At 42.0% G+C, this 15,636-nt stretch overlaps 1 protein-coding gene across 10 annotated transcripts in view; it reads left to right on the top strand.

Annotated features, from left to right (window-relative positions):
• Positions 1-15,636, top strand: part of GRIA3 (glutamate ionotropic receptor AMPA type subunit 3) — a 433,486-nt gene that overhangs the window by 302,989 nt on the left and 114,861 nt on the right. The gene's annotated exons all lie outside the window — the stretch shown is intronic.

Genomic DNA, 15,636 nt, shown 5'->3' with positions numbered 1-15,636 from the left:
TTCCCCTGGAGTACACTCCAGGGATATTGTGATTCCTAACAGCTAAAATAGGGTCAAAAAACCCAATAATCATTCCCCAGGTTAGGAGATTTTCCTGCAGGCTGCATTCAGCACCCCGTCCGGGGTCCTGTTCTTCAGCATGTCAAGGGGACAGCAGCAGTGTCACAGCAGCCAGCCCGCAGCACCTCAGCCCCAGCAGCTGGGCCTTGTTCCGCTTCACAGATCTGAAAGTTTTATTTGGGATCTGGACTGGCTGAGGTGTTTTTTCCCTTTAGTCAGCTGCCTTTATTCCTTTTCCTCTTCTTTGCACCTGCCTTACTTTAGATAGATAGAAGCAGCTACAGCATAATTTTTAAAAAAGAGCTATTTCACTTCCCGGGGACACAGCTTGGTCTGCGAATGGTGCCTTCTGTTCCCTGTCTGCCTGTGTTCACCTCACGCCCATCAGCTTCAGCTTCAGTCTCATTCCCACTGAGCTGCTAGGCTTATTTTGCTCTCAAAACCTCTGGAGAGAGGGCAGGTTTAGCACTGAAGTAGTTAAAATCCTAAAGTTGCTCAGGTTTCCTCAGAACTGACGCTGGTTACCCCAGGGTAGGCTTACTCAGGGCGTCAGAGCTTCCTCTCAATCCGGTTTGGCTTTGAGATGCTACAAATCCTCGAGACCATGCAAGCTCCCTGCAGAGCTGGCACTGCTGGAGCACTGGAGGGGCCCTGGTGTTTTCGGTGGGATCAGCATATAAATGCAGTGAGTGGGTGAACAAGAAAACAACATTCAAACTCTTTAGTGTTCCTTTAGTTTCTCGAAGCCTGATGAGAGTCTTGTGCAGCTCCCAGTGATGAACCCCCTAAAACAAACAGCTGAGATTAGTAATATTTATAGATAGCCTCGGAGATCATTCATCCATCTCAAGCTGTTTATTTTTGGGCAGCCCAGTGAAACTGATGAAATTGCCAGTTGTCTGAAATGCCACTGCCAGTTGTTTGAATGAACGGTATTGATTATGGTTACAGGACTATTCATCTCGTACTGGCACGCATACAATACATGTATTATAAAAACGTTGTCTCTGTTGACAGCTGGGTTATGAAATGGTACACGGAATTACACATCCTTATAGACAGCGTATACATAGACTTTCCTTAATCCTCATTCATGAATATTAGAAGTTACTTAAAGGAAAAGAGAATGGAGTAACAGAGATTTGTTACGAAGGTCACTCTGAAAGTAATGCATTGTATTTATTTCCATGGTAACGACAACAGGTACAAAGAGCACAGTAACACTATTTGATAGATCCAATTCTCATCTACGAGCATCTAGTTTTCAACGAAGTTACCACCATGAGCCATTTTTGCCACTGATGAGCAAGAGTCTGCTTGCTGCATTTGTAAAGATCTGTTCCAGTGGAGTTGTTTCACAGCTGCTGTGATGGCATCATTACTAGGAGAATGTTGCCCATGCAGTCCATCTTTCATCAGCTCAGACAGGTGGAAGTCAGAAGATGCCAAATCTGTACTAAACAGTGGGTGTGGTAGAGCAATCCAGCCAAAACTGACAGTGATACTCCATAGTCTTCAGACTCTTACAGGGCCTGAACTATTGTCTTGCAAGAGAAAGGTTGTCTTCTTCTCTGGCCTGACTCTCGAAGTTTCAGCCTTCAGTGTAGTCACCATCACGATCTAGAGGCCAGAACTGATAGTTTGTCTGGGTTCCCAGAAGTCCAGAAGAATCACTCCTTTCCTATCCCAAAAGACAGTGCACATCACTTTACCTGCTGAGGGGCTGCATCTTGAACTTTTTCTTCGATGGTGAATTCACATGCCACCACTCCATGGACTGCCGCTTCAATGCCACCTTGTAGTGGTGATACCATGTCTCATCACTGGTAAGGATGTGACACGGGAAACTGTCACCTTCAGCCTCGTACTGGTTCAGTAGGTCCTGACAAACTTGCATATGGTGTTCCTTCTGTTCCTGTGTGAGCATCTGTGGGACCCACCTGGCACAAACTTTGCAATATTCCACGTTGTTACCATCATTTCCAGTGTATTAAAGCTGATATTCAGCTCCATACACAGTGCCCTGGTCATAATCTGCTGATTCACATGGAGGACCTGATCAAGACGCTCTTCATTTTCTAGTGTGACAACTCTGCAAAGTCATCAGGAATGTGGCTTGCCTTTCACATATCTGCTGCCACTGCTGAAATGTACCATCCACTGCCTCACTGTGCTCACAGCCACTGACTGGTCTCCAGAAACGTCCAGCAACCGCCAGTGAATGTCAGTGAGTGCAGTTCTTTCCACATGGAGGAATTCAGCTCCACCCCTTTGCTCCATACACCCTTCCATGTCAGACGCCATGCTGTCAGAGTGCCCCTCCGCTGCCATCTGTCACACGGCCACACAATGTAATGGGATAGTGGTGGAAAGGTTCAGTCTCTCCTGCCATCCCACCAACATCCGCCTCTGATGTTGGCCAACATCATAAAATAGGAGGTATTACTTTCAGACCAACCTTTGTATAACAGCTGCATTAGAAACAACCAGTTAATAAACTTATGCTGAAATGAGCTGACAGTGAAACCCCAAAGGCTGCTAACTGGTCTAAACAATCTAAACAATGTCCGTGGGGACAGAGACGTTTTTATTTTAACTGATTAAAGAACACAGACTCAAAAGGCCATTTCAGGCTGCTCTATTGCCATGGTTTTGGTTCAGAACCAAAGAAAACCTTGAGCAAACCCAATCTGTAGTTCTGCCTTCATAATAAGTCCCGTCTTTCTAATTTTTTTTATTTAGAAAAAAAAAAAGTGATGCATTGATTGTGTTCATCTACACTTACCCTCCAAAGTTTTCCATCGTTCATGCTGTCACTTGGTTAATGGTGTGTATCCCAGTTGCCTGGGTGCTCCATCACATCCTCCTTGTGCCATGGGATTCACCGGACGAGCTCGGCAGCTGTCCCCTCAGAGCAGCTTCTGTCCCCTTGCTGGCACAATCTGTTTTTCTAACTCGATGCTAAACAAACCCTGAATGTTGAAAGAAAAGCCTCTGTCTCGTTTTGTAGGATGTGGCCTTTCATCTATGCATTGCTGTGTATTTTTAATGATTCTTATTTTGAAAAACTATGGTCGTTAAATAAAGATTAGATTTTTTAAGTACTTTAAGAGCTTTAAAATTTCCATTGTCTTGCTCAGTAGTAACGAGTGATCCAAAATAGATTTAAGTGCTCAGAGCATTTTTCTTTATTTGTTTTAATGATGCTGACTTGATTATATCTGAAATTACCCCAGTGTCTCCTGTAGTTGCCCCAAATTTAGCTAAGTGTGTCTGTGAGTAGACCTTCCCCATTCCTGTCTGTGTTAATGGGTCCACTGAACATAATCTGAATGGTGCACACAGTGTGGTGACAGGTGTAACTGTAGGATCCCTTGATCTGTGTCTTTAACGTGTATTTGAAATTATAGCAAATTTATTAAACAACTGGATTTAAGTATTCATAAAAAATGTGAATCTGGATTCACAGCCGGGGCAGCTTGAGTTAGTATGTGTGATTTAAGTGGATGGAAGCAGATTTATATCACCGTGATTCTTGAAATAGTATTTAGCAATTTGTTCTTTCTGGCAATATAATGGGTAGAAGCCTGCTAATTTATGTGTTGCTCAGTTACCAAAGGATCATATTCTTCTTCGCCTTGCGTTGCCTACGATAGTTTTCAATTTGATTATTTTTTAATCTTAATTTCAATTCTCTGTGGTATAAACAACCAATTTCCTGAGCAGGAAAATCATCATCTTTCTTTTGCTCTTACTTCCTTTTTCTTCGCAGTCTGAGAATTTTCTTCAGTCATATGAAATACGCTTGTAACAATGAGAGAACTTCATTTGACCATCTCTTGTCACTGCTGCTTCAGATCCTTGCAAGATCCGTCTGCTTCTTTCTGCTTCATCCTTCTCCTTTTCCTTTGTCTCCACAATGAGTCTGTGTAATACAAACATGCTAACTGGTGGTGACTTGTTTTTCAAAATTCATTAAATTTCTCTAAAATGTTAGTCGAGTGTTAGGAGAACAGGGTATTTACGTGCTTATCCTCCCTAAAACTTGATGAGTTAGCAGAATAAATGTCCTACGTGTTCATGGAGAATAGCCCCCACAAGTGCATGCCGTCAGCATGAAGCCTGAGAGAAGGATCCTTCTGATAACGTGTGCACTGCAGCAATGGATGAGGTACAGTAGCAAGGGTAAAGCGAGGCTGCTGTATTTGCCAAAATTTAGGGGTTTCTTCAGCTGTGAATGACTCTGCTTAACTGTTACGGAAGCCTTCCCTGCAGAAATTATACATCAGAGCGGCACGAGCTGAACAGTTGTGATGGCTGAACTTGCTCCTGCTGATCATGAGCCAGACAGACTGTAAATGCAAACAGTAGGTGCTCCCCTTATCTCTAATTAAAGCATGGATACAAGTTTGACTGTTCAGTGGCTGTATCAAGTTATGCAAAGAGCTAACCTGGGAGTTGAGAAGCAGGCATTTTTGCTAGGTACGTGTTCTCAGCAGCTTTGCTTTTCTGGTTTCCTCAGCAGAAAGGACAGTCTGAGGGAAAAAAAGTAGCGGTGAGTCTTTTCTCTCTTCCTCTGTTTTCTTAATTATGGAAAACTGAGATGCCTTCTGCTGTTTACTTCAGAGTAAAGAAGAAAATTTCTTGGAAATGTTAAGAAATTCCCTAAGCGTTATCTTTCCTTCCTGGAGCTGCAGTATGACTGCGTTTGTCCTGCTCTGTCTGGTAGCCCAGGACACACGCCCACAAGCACAAATATTGCTAACTTTACACATGAATATTCCCATGAAAACCGAGCAGAATTGGCTGCGGGGAGATAAGCATGTGTGTGATTATACAGAGAATCAAGACTCATAACCATGCACCTACAAACCCCAATTAATGATTCTTTCTCCTTCTAATAGCTGTGCTGCTGCCAATAATTGATTTTTTAAATACCAGGTCATTTATAATAGTAAGATTTATATGTGATGGTTATCTGGACTCCTAAGAAAGCAAAGGAAGAGGAGGAGATAGGGAAAGGCATTATTGCCAGTGGAGAGGATGCATATGTGTAGCTAAAAGCCTTTATGTATTATATTCTCCGATATTCTGTGCCCTCCATAAACACAATAATGCTTCATCTGTATAAATTGCTTGGTTGGATGAATTGGTTGGATACTCCAATTCAGGCCTGTGCTTTGATCTTCATTAGCAGCAGTACTCCCTGCGAGAGCGCATGTGCCAGTGTGTTTTTGAGAGGCACTGATGTAACAGATGATTGCAAACCCGAGTTCTTCACCCAGTCTTTCAGGGTCATCGATTCAAGTATCTTTTTTTTTTTTTTTTCCCCTAAGTTTAGGCAGCAATTTAACTTTTTGAACAAAGCAACTTTGATTATGCAGTTTAAAGGACAAACCCTATCTTCTCAATCACGTTTCCTCTTGTGATTGATTTTCCTTATTTTTTAAAAAACCTTATTTTTTTTTATTTTGTATCAAATTTCCTCTGTTGTTTTTTTTTGTTGTTGTTTTCCTTTTTCACAGCAAATGCTGTGAATAAAAGACATATTTCTGGTTTGTGCAGACAATGTCAGCTTGTATCAAGGGTAAAAATTTTAAAATTGTATGTACAGTGGCATTGTGTTGTAATATTACTGGAATCAGTAATTTCTTAATCATCCGCACAACAATACGATTGCTTGGCTCGTGAGAAGAGTCTCACGAAGATGAGTTAAGCTTTATGGGTTGGGATGAGTTTCCCACTCACTCTCCTCAAATAACCCAAACCTGACCTTCAGAAGTAAATCTTTTAGGAGGAGAACTTAATTATCTTACATTTCCAACATTGTTGCGTCTAATTAACTGACTGTGCTTTGGACTCTCCCTCATTTGGGAAGTTTGAATGGACTCTTTAGGTACAACAGTTTTGCAAACAAACTTCAAAATATGGCTTGTCAGAAGACTACAGCTCCATCCAGCATGATTAATTTCACTTATTTGCTTTATCTGTCACATCTATTCTCTTTACTGAAGAAAATCTTAAGACAATCATGAAAATACCAGATACTGTATTGTTTGCGTTTGTCTTAATGGTCCTCCTGGGAAGAGGAAACACTTTTATGTCAGTTTCTCCTTATTCCCTACCAATATACTCCACGATATGTTTTTATGCAAAGTTAATTTGGTGGTAATAGGATATTTTTTATTTGTGAATAGTTTGGGTTTGGGGGCTGGGAGGGGAAGAAGGAGAGGACCAAGAGCATGAAGGGCAGCCACAGCTTGGGGATCCAGCACCTTGAGAGCTGGTTATGCTGTGCTTCTTTCTAAGACCTGAACTTTGTTGAACTGCTCCCTGCTAGGGCACAATCTTCTTCCTTTTTTTTTTTTTTTTGTAATTTATTTGCACATGTAGGAGCAAATTCTGACTCATTGCAGGATTGTATCTCTGTGTTACTTCAATCATTCTTTTGCCTTCAATTTTTATACAGTAGAAGACAAAGGGGAAGAGCTGTACATAAAAGCATGCTGTTAAATCCGAAAAAATTCTTGAGAGATCTCGACAGAGCACAAGGCCTGAAACTACCTTGAAAATGGTATTTGAAAACTGACTTTGTAACCAGTCAAGGATGGAACAAGTGCTTAAGGAGAGTGAGGAAAAGAAGCGAGAACAACACAGATTTACTACTTGAGCCATAGACAGTTGCAGTACAGTAACTCAAAACCTGGTTACTTTCCTTTGTAAGACAGCTTTAGGATTTAGGGTTTGGTTAGACCAGTTGCTCTGAGCTACAGAGCCAAGCAGGGTATATAGAATCATAGAATCACCAAGGTTGGAAAAGACCTCCAAAAGACCATCCAGTCCAACTGTCCACCTACCACCAGCATTTCCCCACTAACCCATGTCCCTCAGTACCACATCTGTACTAACCATTTGCTTAGTTGTTTTGTAGGTATTTTTTAATGATTTTGATTGTTGCAAAACGTAGGAATTTTCTATTTGTGGAACTCAGCATTTGTTTGGTTTGATTTAGATTTGGAAGCTCTCTTTTGAAATGTTGGTCTGACTGTGTGCTTAACTACAACCAGTGACAGCCGAACCTTGTTTGTTTTTCTGGCAAGTTTTTGCAAACTTTTCTCAGTTTCGTAGTCCATACAGTGATTTCCGGATGCAGAACCATTCTGCTAACCAGAAAGTAAGTTACAAATATATTACTATAATTAGCAAGATTAGAAACAAATCTGGACTATTTTCAAATGTTTCACAGTTACTGAAGATTCAGCAGAGTAGCCCCAGAGGCAAAGAATGACATAAGAGAGGGACTTGAATGCCTGTTTTTCTATTATAGTTGATCTCTGCAGAGCAGGAGGTAAGAAACGTTGTCTGGGCTTCTTTGGGAAGCTTGGAGGAGCTGAGGAATACATCAGTCTTTTTTATTCAGCTCTACCGGAGGATTTAAATCTTTGTGTCTTCAATTTATTAAATTATTATGAGAAAGTTCTTTTGTTATCAAATTCCTTTTTCTCATGCAAGTTTCCATACTATTTTTGTTATAGGAAAGTACTGTCATGCTGATAACATTGCCAGTGGGAAGGAGGGCCTGGTCTGGCTCATGTAAATTATAAATATGCAGAGACTATCAGAGTACAGAGAAGTCTTCTGTGCCTCTAAGTGACATTTCTTGGAAAATGAGGTCCCTTGTGCCTTCTATTATAGTCTGGAGAGACACTTCACTCGCTCCATTAATCTATGTAAGAAGCCATACTACCTAAGTTCAGCAAATAAATCAATTCTAAGACCGACAAAAATTCTAAAGTCCAAAAGTAATCTGTGTATGGGCTGCTTTGAAAGAATTGACACTGTTGGTTAATCTACTTGAACATCAGATTACAAAAATTCAGTAACAGTGGCCTAGCAGCACCTCCATACAGTGTATTGGTTTAAGCAAACACAAATGCACGTTCTCATAACACTTTCTGTAGCCTGCAGTTTTGATAAGCAGTATAGAACTGCATAAGGTATATGTGTGTGGGGGTGTCAAAAAGAGGGAGCTCTCCTGTTTTAGAGCCCAACTTTGTGATGAGTTGCTTTTTGCTGGATGACACGAATGCTTCTCTTGATGACCACTGGGGACATGCTGCAGGGTGGTGCTGGCCTTCGGTGCAGAGCTCACCTTGCAGCTTGCACACAGCACCAGCAACTGGACACCCTGCCAGAACTTTTCTCAATGGAGGGAAATGTATGGCCAACTATCACCTGCACTGCTCTAGTTTGCTGTTCAGTGCTGATAGATTGGCTACAGGGACTACTGCCTTAGTGGTAGCAAGAAGTAGCCCTGCTGCTTTATGAGTGTTCCCCAAAGCGTGGCACTGGTATGTGTTTGCACACTTGTGTTTGAGGCACTAGTGAGACTCATCTGCTGAGCAATGCTCCCTGATAGGGCCATTTCTGGGTGCTACTGGCAGGAGCTTAGTGAGGAAGGATCCGCACTGCACTGTTCTTTTGAAATTCAGACTTGTTTTCTGCCATAAGGATTAGAGTTTTTGTTCCCACAACCAGGAAGGACTTGAGGAGCATCATGATTCCCTTGTTTTGGCCTTGCCTTGGTTTTCCTCTCCTTCCTGTGGTTACACAATGATTTTGCAGGATAACTGGAATTTGTTGGTGTGTACAAGAAAGGTATTAGCAGATTTAGAGATTGTTGTGAAAAACCAGAGGAGCATTTTTAGGCACTTCTGATAAATGCTACAATTACAGAGGAATTTGGACTTAGGTTGCTAATGCATCTCTGAGGGTGGAGCATCTCTGTGAACCAAGAGAGCCAGGGAATGTGTTGGAAAGTAGACCTGAGATACATAGGTTGCTCTGAAAGTAATGCCTCCTGTTTATTTTCATGGAAACTACAATAGATAGAAAGAATCCAACAACACTATTTGATAGAGCCAGTTCTCTGCTACAAAATAGTATTTCCCAACATAATCACTGTCATCAGCTGTGCATTTTTGTGAGCAGTGAACAGTAGCCTGCATACGATACTCTTAATAATCTGCATCAGCAGAGGTGCCCTACTGTCGCTGTCACCGCTGCTGAAACACACCACCCACCCCTACTGTGCTCACATCCACTGCTTGGTCTCCATCGACATTCAGCAAGTGTTGATGAATGTCAGTGGGTGCCATTTTTTCCGCATGGAGGTATTCAGTGACACACCTTGTCTCCATACACACCCCCACGTCAAACACCATTGTGTCAGAGTGCTCCTCTGCTGCCATCTGTCACACGGCCACACAGCGTAGCAGGACAGTGGTGGGAAGGTTCAGCCTCTACTGCTGTACCACCAGCATCTGCCTCTCACACTGTGGGCCAACATCACAAAATAGGAGGCATTACTTTTGGAGCAGCTCTCATGAATGATTAAAGAGTAGATTGAAAAAATACTTATTTCAGTAGCAACAAAGTTGCTTGAATATGTATTTTATTTACATATTTATATATACATATTTTATTTTCAAATAAATATTGCACAGAAGCAGGCCTATGTTTGAACACAGAATGAGTGATTAATCCAGTCATGTACCAGCTCAGGATGTGAAAACAGAAGTTTGCAGTGAGGAAGGTGGTTAACCATACAGCTGCAACAACAAATGCACAGCACATACCACCTCTCTTTTCAGTCAGATTTGCCAGGTACTTCAGACATTGCTTGCAGTAAATTAAGAAGGAAAAAAAAACAATACAATGAAGATGCTTTAGCACATAAAACTGCTCCTCAAGTCATGTTAGGCTTTACAATATGCATCAATAATTCAGGCACAAGGAGCCTCCTGACCAGCAAGGTGTGGATGCAAAGCAGCTGTTGCACCCCACTGATGTTCATCAGGTGAAAGCAATGTGAGTAGCTTGGTAGACTTTGTAAATGTCTGAGTATTTTCAGGGGAAAGCTATTTATTGACTATGCTTTCCATATCGGGGAGCTGTCATGGAGATAACATAATCCAGTTCTGCATTCATTTGTATTTATGCTAATGAGACCATGAATGTGACGAGGTGACAGCAGTGTCTGGATGGTGACTGTGAGTAAAAGGACTCACAGCACTGGATGGCATGGAAGTCATCTCATTTTCTGTTACCTCTGTGATAAAGCTGGAGATGGGGAGATGGGAGAAAAAGGTAATAAAGGCGGTGAGGCACTGGCACAGGTTGCCCAGAAACGTGATGGTGCCCCATCCCTGGAGACACTGAAGGTCAGGCTGGATGGGGCTCTGAGCACCTGCTGGAGCTGTAGATGTCCCTGTTCAGTCCAGGGCAGTTGGACTAGCTGGCCTTTACAGGCCCCTTCCAACTCAAATGATTCTGTCACCATCATACTCACTGGCCATGACCTCACGCTGCCGCTGATGGCAGACCAGGTTGTTCTCTGCTTATGAGTGTGGTGGGGTTTCATGGCGCCCAGAAAAACAATGGAGTTGCACCCGGTGATCATTCTGCCGCACTGCTGGCTGACAGCAGAGCTTGAATCAGTATTTAAAGCTTCAACAGTCTGTCCTCTGAGACTGACAGATCATTTCAGACCTGGTCTGTCCTTCCTCCTCTGGAAGGGCAGAGGTCAGCTAAGAATTAATATATGGCATTGTGACTTTTCACAACCAGGCCTTTGCTGTACCATTTCCATCATTTTTGGCTTCCACATTACTCAGCTGTGCACCAGACAACTCTTTCGTTATGTGCCAATTAACCCAGCATGATAAATAGTGATTATGCATAATTTATATGGAATATTATTCTTGTTGTTTCCTGTAAATAAGGCACTGACTTAGCTGAGGGAACTGGGCTGTGAATTAGTGTCAGATGTGATCATGATGGTCCAGGAGACCGGTAACAAGGACTCTCAGACAGCAAGATAGAAATACAACCAAACTAAATGTGGGGAGAGGGAGGATTTTTACAGAGAAAGTTGGGATTTAGTTTCTGCAGTCCCGTGGTTTGCTCTTTCAGTGTACTGAATGGGCCTCTCAGTGCTCATCCACCTCCCAGTGAGGCCTTCTGCAGCAGTGGTACTTGGACTGGACTTGGCCTGCTCCCTAAGGAGCGTCTTCAGATGATTTCCCTCACTGCAGAAACCAGGTTTCACAGCTCTTTCCTCCTGCCTGTGTTAGCTGATGGCACATCTTTCAGGTTGGTAAGCTGACAACGGTGTGGCACGAGGAGCGGTGAGAATTGCTCAGCACCATGAAGCCTGAGTAAACACAGGGAGGAGATACAGAAACGTGACATCTAACCCACTGAACCAGGGTGCACCCGCCGTGACAGTGCTCACTGCAGTCCTATTGCAGAGCCTCTGGGAAAGTGTTAGGGTCTGTTGCCTTGGGTGAGCCGGGCTGTATGTCAGGCAGTGCGGCACTGGGCATACATGGAGCCAACTGGGAGCTGGTGGCTGCTTGCACAGCTGCTGCACTGGTGATGGCAGCCTCTTTCTCCTTGGGCAGCCTTATCCCTGGCCTTACCTTGTGGGGAATTTTCCCCATTTCACTGATTCCAGGTGTGTTTACCATTGTGCCTCTCCTGTCTCGTACTCGATAATAGATCCCCACAGGCCTATAAATGGCACCACCTCAGCAGACTTGGCTCATCTTTCATCGTGCTGCCAGAATCTTGTTTTGATTTATTGCCTTTCACCACAGTGGCCCAGAATGAAGTCAACTTCTGAAATCACTTAGGAAAGGATCTGCTGAACAAGCATACATTTAATAATATGCCCCTGTCTTTCTACTTCCTCTGTACCAGGATGTTCCAATGACATGAGTGCAAAATCTGTTTAGAGTGTGGGAGTGCTGTAGCTCGCCAGCCACTGTCCTGAAGATCAGATTGCCTTTAACCTTTTGCACTTAGGGATGTTCAGCCTAATGTTCTGCATAGCAATCTGAGTCTGAAAAGTGCTACTGACAGGTGATTTTTTTTCTTCATATTGCTTCCCTGTTGCTTAAACTATTGATGAGAAGTACGGTGTAGGTCATGTCTGAAGATGACAACGATAGTTACTTGGATACTCCCTGGTCAACAAGATTTTGTAGAATTCACATCAAAAATGCTTTTTAGGGCACTTCTTTTTGTTTCAGAGCAGTGTGCTCGATGTCCTGTGTAACTGTTGTTACTTTGAATAAAACTATAGAAACGTTTATGATTTTATATCAAACTGTTCAATCTGTTTATTGGAATATGCATATCAGTAAAAACATTTTGGCTGCTTATAAGTAAATTGCTGCTACGTTTCTGTGTTCTATAACTAAATGACTTTTGAAACAATTATTTCTTTTTTCATATTTTACCTCTTACCAGTGTGTTTAGAAAAATCACTCCAGAGAATAAGGAAAATAGTTATAATCCAAAGTAGTGATGCTGGCATAACAGACTAGGGTAAAATAAGAAGCATTTCAAGTGATAAAAGAAATAGAAACCAGTTATTTAACTCAAGCGTATGTGACACACTGTTGTTGCATGCACACTGTGTCTCTGCAGGGACTCAGCATGAGGCGTGAGATGGAGTCTAAGAAGTGAAGAATACAAGTGACCATTGTTTGCTGTGGATATATTTAGACTCTCCTGGGGAAAACTTTGCCAGGCTCTCTGACTCCTTCCCACAGGTGTTGGCTTATCTCTCACACTTTGGGGAGAACAGAGCGTGGATGCTGTGTGATAGACTGAGCCGGTTCTCAAAGGGCAGAGCTCAGTGAGCTGCTTTACATCTGCACAGTAAGCACAGAACTTGAGCTGGAGGCCAAACCTGAACTGTCAGCATCCAGGAACATGGGACTGTCGGGAGCTGAGCGTTGGCATTGCGCGTGATGCTGTTATTGGCAAGGCTGGATTCTCCTGGAGAAAGTGAGCAGAAACATCTCTTCATCAAATGCTGCTTGTTTGAAAGTCATGCAGATTCCTAGTGCCTTTCCATCTCTCTCCAGCAGTGAGTTGAGCTGCTTACAAAGAGAAACCTTGCTGCTCCTCCTACTAATGCCTTTTTTGGTGTCAAGACCAGCAAAGGTAGTAAGCTCGTGGGTAACAAATGCACATCATTTATATCTGGATTTTGCAGTAGTGTTAGAAAGCATTTCTAAAAGCCTTTTATTTTGAACTGCATTGTGTGTATTTGATGTCTTCCCCCTAAAACTAAAAGGAAGTCTGCTTTGTGAGCAGCTTCTGGAGGTGGTGTGGTTGGGACAGAATTTGGGCTGTTGATGGGAGAATATCATCTGTAGCATGGGTGGGTTTAAAAATAGAAAACCTGGATGTAGTTTTTCAGTGCCTGATCCAAGAGCTTGAACTTCATCTTGTAAAGGAGCAGGGAAGATAATGCAGTATTCTGATTAGCACGTACTTAAGTGTAGTCCTCAAAAACTTAAAACCTTTTTAAAAATCATCCTTCATAAACTGGTTGATTTGTATGGCATGTCTGAATCTCCTCTCACGTTTAATCCATGTTAAGCTCTAAACCACCTATTTTGGTTCCCTCAAATTCCAGTAGATTATCCTTCAAACTGAGCCGTGATAATCTATTTAATAGTCTTTCAAAAGAAGTGTTCTCATAGCACTCTGGATCCTGGGATTTTTAAAAGATCAATGTATGGCAGTGATCCTGGTTATACAGAATGGTTTTGGATTTAGGACTTACTGATAAGGGGCTGACACTCTTCATGGACGCAGAGTGGCTGAATCCTGGGTTTCTTACACCATCAGAAATGTGCTGTAAATATAGAGATTCTGAATGTTATGTGTTGTTTGGTTTTTTTTTCTTTAAGAAAACTGAAACATTTATGATAGTTCGGTATATATGCAAGACAAAATATTCATTTTCTGCTAGGGTTTCATGGAGTTTATGGCCAGTAACCTAAAAAGAGAGTGAACATAATGGCTCAGACTCTACAGTCTTAGATTTGGAAGCAGCTTGGGACTGGTCAGTAAGCAGGCAGGTATTGCAGCGAGTTACACTGTGTGTTCCACATCTCTCAGGTCACCCGTGTGTGTTCTCTGAGTAGAAGAATATGGTTAGAGAGCTAAGTGCATCTTTCTCAGGGCAATATGGGTGGTGGTTCGCCTGACTTGCTGTCTGTCTTATAGCTTGGTGCTCAAGGATGCCCTCATTCCTGACATTTTAAGTACGTTAGCTTATTTTCTTAATTACTGAAGCTTTTATTTGTGTATATGTTAAATAGGCAGTTTGTGGGCAGAGGGGTCTAAGTAATTTTATCTAAGTAAAATTACACTAATGGACAAAGTCTTTCAGGCATGAATGAACTTGTCTCTTCAGAGTGCTTTCTGAAGCTATGCCTCTCGTCAGCCTTTCTGTCCAAAAGGCTCTGACCTCAGATAGGGCTTCTTAAAAAAGAGCAGACACTGCAGATCTCAGCTGGCACCCCTTGGCATCGTGCTGTGCCTGTAGCTCAGTGCTGTTAGTGTTCCTGCTAGCACTGCCATAGCCTAAGTGGCCTATTTTTATTGTTGCAAGCTGGCATTTTTCATACGCTCATAAAATTCATATGAATGTTTCAATCAGTGTGAAGAGGAGATCCAGCAAGCGGCAAATTCACGTACATTGTTAGGGTTTTATTTGACTATAGGAGAATGTACAGAGGCCAAAATGCATAAAATTTAATGAGTGGAGTCATGTAGGTCATAAATAATTGGGCATACTGAAAGAAATCAAGGTTGTGGTAATGTATTTGTACAGCACCCAGCACCCAGGAGCTGTGGTGTGATCACAGTGATCTGAAAAGTAGAAAATAAACAAAGACTGTCATTTAGTAGTGTGTGATGGAGTTGTGATAGGGTAACAGAATTGATCTAGAGTGGGATCTTGACTCCAGAGGGTGTTTTTGGGGACACTTGGATCTGGACATTCATTTTGGATTGCTTTCCAGTAAGGGGCTTGTAAAATAGGGATTGATGGATTATTTCTTATGCATATCATTTGCAATTAAATAGAAAGTCCTCCTCTCCCAGTGCAACAGAAACATGCTGTTTTTATCTTACTGGCTCTTCTAAAAAGAAATGCAAAGTGAAGGAAGAGTCTATGTATGAAGAGGGCACTAGATAGAGCATAGCAAGGTGAGCAGTATCTTCTGAGAACTAGGTAAAACACACTTGAGTTAAATCACTGAGAAAACTGTTTGATACCATGAATGAAGTAACAACAGTAAATCATGATTTTCTTTTGCCTTCTGCTGTGAGGTTTCTTTTCGTTTGGGGGGCATTTTTTATATTTGTAAAGGCATGTCTTTTATTAAGTGTGATGCAAAGCGATGTTATGGCCAAAATCTTAGGAGGATTTGGATCCAGTTTCAAGCTGTAACTTCCTTGCTTCGGCCCCACCTCCATGAATATTTGCCATTAACTATCTCAGAAGTTGTTTGCAGAAAAGCTTCTTTTTTTTTCAGCTGGATTGATAACAACACAATGAAATCTTCTTGACAGAATTCAGTGCCTTAAGAATTTAAATGTGAGAACTAGTTTTATTCGTAATAGATAATTTCACTTCATTTAAATGATCATTTTAAATACACTGAGTTTGACTTTAAAGGAAGCGCTCAAATCGGATCGCCTGGA

Source organism: Numida meleagris, chromosome 8 (genome assembly GCF_002078875.1).
Source record: "Numida meleagris isolate 19003 breed g44 Domestic line chromosome 8, NumMel1.0, whole genome shotgun sequence".
NCBI classification, from domain to species: domain Eukaryota; kingdom Metazoa; phylum Chordata; class Aves; order Galliformes; family Numididae; genus Numida; species Numida meleagris.
Note: the sequence above shows the minus strand (reverse complement) of the source record. Positions and strands in the feature narration are given on the sequence as shown.